This window comes from Aquarana catesbeiana, linkage group LG04, assembly GCF_042186555.1.
Source record: "Aquarana catesbeiana isolate 2022-GZ linkage group LG04, ASM4218655v1, whole genome shotgun sequence".
Lineage (NCBI taxonomy): Eukaryota > Metazoa > Chordata > Amphibia > Anura > Ranidae > Aquarana > Aquarana catesbeiana.
This window is the reverse complement of record NC_133327.1, coordinates 106,555,663-106,561,672: the sequence shown is the minus strand read 5'-3', so window position 1 is coordinate 106,561,672 and position 6,010 is coordinate 106,555,663.

The window sequence follows — 6,010 nt, the reverse complement described above, 5'->3', positions numbered from 1 at the left end:
ATATATATATATATATATATATATATACACACATACACACATGTACATATACATACATACACACACACACTAGAATTTAACCACTTCCGCTCTAGCAGGTTGTACCCCCCCCCCCCCCCCTTCATGACCAGGCCATTATTTGCAGTTCGGCACCGTGCTGTTTTAACTAGCGATTGCCTGGTCATGCAACACTTTACGCAAACAAAAGTTATATAAATAGAGCTTTCTTTTGGTAGTAATAATGGCCTCTGGGTTTTTTATGATATAAACTAAAAAAGGACAGAAAAAAAAAAAACATTTACTTTCTTCTACAAAACATATCTAATAAAAAAATAAATGAAATTTCCTTATACATTTTGGCAAATGTATTTTGCTACAGGTCTTTGGTAAAAAAAAACAAAAAAAACCCAATAAATGTATATTGATTGGTTTGCGTGAAAGTTATAGCGTCTACAAACTATAGTATATATACTGGAGCAGGCTCACTGCCTGCTCTGAAAAGACATTAGGTACTGTGCATGGCCCTGAAATTCTTTACTACTGCATACTCTTTGCTCTGCACTTTCCTCTTGTTACATACCACCCAACTCCATAGCTCTGCACTGCATACTGTTCATCACACTTACTATGTGTACTACTCAGCAACAAAACTCAACACATTGCATACGCTAGCACTGACAGTTACACAGAGCAGGGGGGGATTTGGCCTGCCAAGTAGACTGTACAGGGTCCCATGATTTCTAATGGCAGTCCAGGGGGTTATATCAGGCTGATCACATTTTTTTTTGCCAGTTATTTATAACCTTCAAAAGGCGACAGAATAACACAGTTGTCTCTGTATCCTGTGGCGCCCCCCCCCAATGAATGAGAAGGAAAATAAGTCAGAAACAGAATCTGCTAGAGAAGCTGTGGGAGTGTGTTTGTCTGCTGATTAATTTGAGTTTAAAGTCCTGCATGATTGTGGTAACGACCTTAGCTGGAAGGGCAGAATACCCAACCACACCCAACAGAACGAAGGCCGGACCATACACGGTTCTCAAATCTCCGCATGATCAGCAGGAACTGGCCGAAACTTGAACCATTAATGGGCAGGCTGAATGAACCAAGTTGATTAAATCGATCAACTTGGGTACAACCAGCCTACCTGATTCTCTTACAATTATCGTAATCACTGTCTTCTCACAGCGGGGATGGCAGGAGCAGACATGAGCTTCGCAGGAGGACTAGCACTGTCAGTGTTGGTGGGGGAATTATGCAAATTTCCTTTCTTGCAACCCGTGGTTGATGTTTGAGGAAACTGAATCACCCTTTAAATATGTTGAAAGACAGAACTGTGGCTGAGAAGTATTTCAGCAGCAGGTCGTCTAGGTAATCCATGATATGAATCCCCTGAGATCTCAGCAGTGCCAAGAGGGGAATAAGCACCTTTTGAAGACTCTTGGTGCAGAAAAAAGTCCAAAAAGAAGGAAAAACTGAGTGTTGGTCTCCCACAGCAAAGTATAGAAAGCTGGTGTATGGGGAAAATTGGGAATAAGAAGTTGGGCATCTTGGATATCCACTGATGCCAGAAATTCTCCTGATCTGAGAGAATCAATGACAGATTTTGTGGACTCTATGTGAAATTTGAGGGCATGCAGATATTTGTTCAAGGATGTCAAGTCCAAAATAGGGTGAATACCTCCATTCGGATTTGGGACCATAAATAGGTTTGAGCAAAAAAAAATAATTCCCTAAACAAAACAAAATAGGACTTTAATGGTACCACACCATAATTATATTAAAAGTCATCTTTAACCACTTCAATACTGGGCCAGTCATATGATGTCTGCAGATGGGATCTCCCATCCTAGGCGGGGAGTCATATGACGTCCTCAGCTTCTCGCCGCTCCTGCGGGCCCCTGCAGTGCGGCAATCGGGGATGATGCATGTCCCTCGGACACAGCCCATCCCAGATCCGTGTAAAGAGCCAATAAAGGATGGCTCTTTACCACGTGACCGGCTGTGTCCAATCACAGTCGGTCACATGTACTGTCCATGTGCACGCCCCTAGGGCGCCCGCAGAGCGGCGTCTGGGACAAGGCTTGTCACGCTGACACAGCCCAGCCCTGATCGCAGTAAAGTGCCAATTAAATTGGCTCTTTACCACGTGACCGGCTGTGTCCAATCACAGCCGGTCACAGAATGTCAACAAACCGCGGTAACAAGATGTTACCGGGTTCTCCTCCTCACACACCAAACGTGTGTGAGAAGATTGCGGTAACATCTCGTTACTGCTTACAGTGTACACCAACCACACTGATTGCCCCCACCTAAGAGGACCTGTCACCACCCATCAAAGTACATGTCACAGTTCATCTGAGTACCTGTCACAGTTCATCTGAGTACCTGTCACAGTTCATCTGAGTACCTGTCACAACCCATCTGAGTACCAGAGTACCTGTCACAGTTCATCCGAATACCTGTCACAGTTCATCTGAGTACCCGATTACCTGTCACAGTTCATCTGAGTACCCGAGTACCTGTCACAGTCCATCTGAGTATCTGTTACAGTTTATCTGAGTACACGAGTACCTGTCACAGTTCATCTGAGTACACGAGTACCTGTCACAGTTCATCTGAGTACACGAGTACCTGTCACAGCCCATCTGAGTATCTGTCACAGTTCATGAGTACCTGTCGCAGCCCATCTGAGTACCTGTCGCAGCCCATCTGAGTACATGTCACCGCCCATCTGAGTACATGTCACCGCCCATCTGAGTACATGTCACCGCCCATCTGAGTAACCGAGTACCTGTCACCACCCAGAGTACCTGAGTACCAGTCGCTAGCCCATCAGAGTACCCAAGTACCTATCTGTAGCCCATCAGAGTACCCGAGTACCTGTCACCAGACCATCAGAGTACCCAAGTACCTGTCACCAGGCCATCAGAGTACCCAAGTACCTGTCACCAGCCCAGAGTAATCGAGTACCTGTCACCAGCCCATCAGTGTAACCGAGTACCTGTCTCCAGCCCATCAGAGTACCTGTCTCCAGCCCATCAGAGTAACAGAGTACCTATCTGCAGTCCATGCCTCAAAGAATATACGTTGGGGTGTTTGCTATCCAAAATGGGGTCATTTTGTGGGTAATTCCACTGTCCTGGTGCTCAAGGACCTTCAAAAGCGTGATAGGTAGGAATGAAATGAGATGTGTAATTTATGCTCCTAGAACGCCTGCAGGTACTACTTCAATGTTGGGCCTCTGTATGTGGCCAGGTTGTGTAAAAGTCTCACACGTGGTAACGCCATACTCAGGAGGAGTAGCAGAATGTGTTTTGGGGTGTAATTTTTGTTATATACATGCTATGTGTTAGAAACATCTTATAAATTGACAACTGTGTAGAAAAAAAAAAAAGATTTTCATTTTATTTCGACGTTTTCAGAAGTGTAAAAAAAAATGAACCATTCAAAAGACTCATAATGCTTCATAGAATATACATTGGGGTGTTTGTTTTTCAAAAGGGGGTCATTTTGTGAGTAATTCCATTGTCCTGGTGCTCCAGGGCCTTCAAAAGTGTAATAGGTTGTTAGGAAATTAGAGGTGTAATGTATGCTCCTAGAATGCCTGACGGTGCTCCCTCCATGTTGGGCCTCTGTATGTGGCCAGGCTGTGCAAAAGTCTCACACATGTGGTATCGCCATATTCAGGAGTAGCAGAATGTTTTTTGGGGTGTCATTTTTGCTATATACATGCTTTGAGTTAGAAATATCTTATAACCTGACCACTTTTTGTATTAAAAAAAAAAAAAAAGTTTTCATTTTCTTTCCACATTTTCCGAAGACTTGTGGAAAAAAATGAACCGTTCAAAAGTCCTACTTTGTGTAGGACTCGTACTGAGCCTGCTCATTTGTGAGGCTTTTGGAACTCAGTCCAAGTGGAACTGGTCTAAGTGATGAGTTAAAACCAGAGGGATTAAAGAAAGTGAGAGTGTGAAGTCGCAGTTGCTGCTACTGACGACTCCTGTCTTGACCCCCCTAATAAATAGAAAAAGTGGGACTATTCCGGTACTCAAATATTGGTGTATCGTAATTAATGTAAGGATAAGTTAAAAAACCTTATAAAAATATAAATTTGAATCAAAACAACAGAATAAAATAACAGTTACAGTTGCAATTGCAATTATAGACAACATCACTCCATATCATCATAAAAGGGAAATACCACACAAGCAAAACAGGTGGATTCTGCAAGATTTAGATGAGAAGTGTATGTGGAGCTTTAAATCTCGACCGGTTTCGCGGTTAAACACCGCTTCCTCAGGAGAAGCAATCTAGAACATGATGTAACATAGTTTTAGCATATACAAGCAAATACAAAAAATACAAAAAATCATTGCAGCAACATTGTTTACCAAAAATAATCAAATACATCATACACGTATAGTAAAAATAAGGACAAGCTCACCCAGTCAGGCGGTTTCCGTAAGTATGCAGAACCCAATAAAAATCCCCCCGCTGCGGACACAGGGGATGACAGACAGCCTCTGATGGATAAGAGTATAAGTAACCAAACTGTAAGCATCTCAGTGCCAGTGGGATCCTAAAGGGGTGTGCCATAGCCGTAAGATTATAAAGAGCCTTCAGTGTCGGTATAGAGGATAATTCTAAGATCCAAGGAAATAAGGGGGGGGGTAAGGGGGGCAAGGGGGAGAGGGGTAAGAGGAGGAGGAAGAGGAGGGAAGGGGGGGGGAGAAAAGGGCGGGGGAGGGGGGGGGGGGGAGGGGGAAAGGGGAAGGGGAAAGGGGAAGGACAAGAGATAGACTAACCAGACCACCACCAAAAGAAGGAGGGGATTCTAATAGTTCAAAACAGGGCTACACAGTGGTAACAGGCGCTAGCACTCACCAACTATGCATTGATTACTGTAAGACACATGAGCTAGATAGGTTGCAGAAGTTCCACTTATAGAAATTGTAGGTAGAGGTGATCATATAAAGCCATCAAAAGTACTGCTTCCGACACCCAAATTAGCAGGCTAGTGGGCGCATCACATTAAAGCCAATCCAACTAGGAATAAAATTGTAAACGTCCAAATGGACTACTAGTATACATATATATATATATAAGGATATATAAGGAAAGGCTAATAATTGGAATGTAGGGCAAAGAGTGTTGCACACATAGATCCCATAGCTAGCACGCCTGCTAGGATATATGTAAGGAGTGAAAAGTACAATGACAGGCAGTAAAGATGATAATAGTACAGCCCAGCTAAAGCTGCAGGGGCAGAGACACAGGGCAATATCAGTTTAGTCTGACATTGAAACTAAACCAGTGTACTGGGTAAGCATGATAGTAACATGAAAGAAGCAAGATTTGGGTGTATGGAGAAAGACAGTACACAATGAACAAAAAGTATAGCAGTCAAATAGAAGGAGTGGTAAACTGACCTGTTAGGGAACGAAGCCAAACACAGCTCTGCGTCAGGAGGCTATCAGGCTCGAATAGCGGCCGGAATGGCCGCCATTTGAGCTCCCCAACCCGGAAGTCAGGGCACGCCAACGTGAGCGGCCTCTGATGTCACTGGGTCAGTTTGCCCGCACAGCACAGGTGCACCTCGTCGTGCTACTGCGCATGCGCGCGCTCCGGTCAAAGGGAATCGCGTTCCCAGACCAGGAGACACAAGCAGCCAAAAGGGCTGCCAGGGCAAACATGTGTCCGCCGCAGGGGAAAGGGCATGAATCCAGCAACCACTGAACAACACCTGAGGAAGGGGGGAAGGGAGGGAGGGAGGGGATGGGGAAGGGTGAGGGGGGCGAGGAGGTTTTTTAACTTATCCTTACATTAATTACGATACACCAATATTTGAGTACCGGAATAGTCCCACTTTTTCTATTTATTAGGGGGGTCAAGACAGGAGTCGTCAGTAGCAGCAACTGCGACTGCGTCTTCACACTCTCACTTTCTTTAATCATGACGTTTTGGGATGATGGTACCTTTATCTACTATTAACTATTTTGCAACTTAGGCC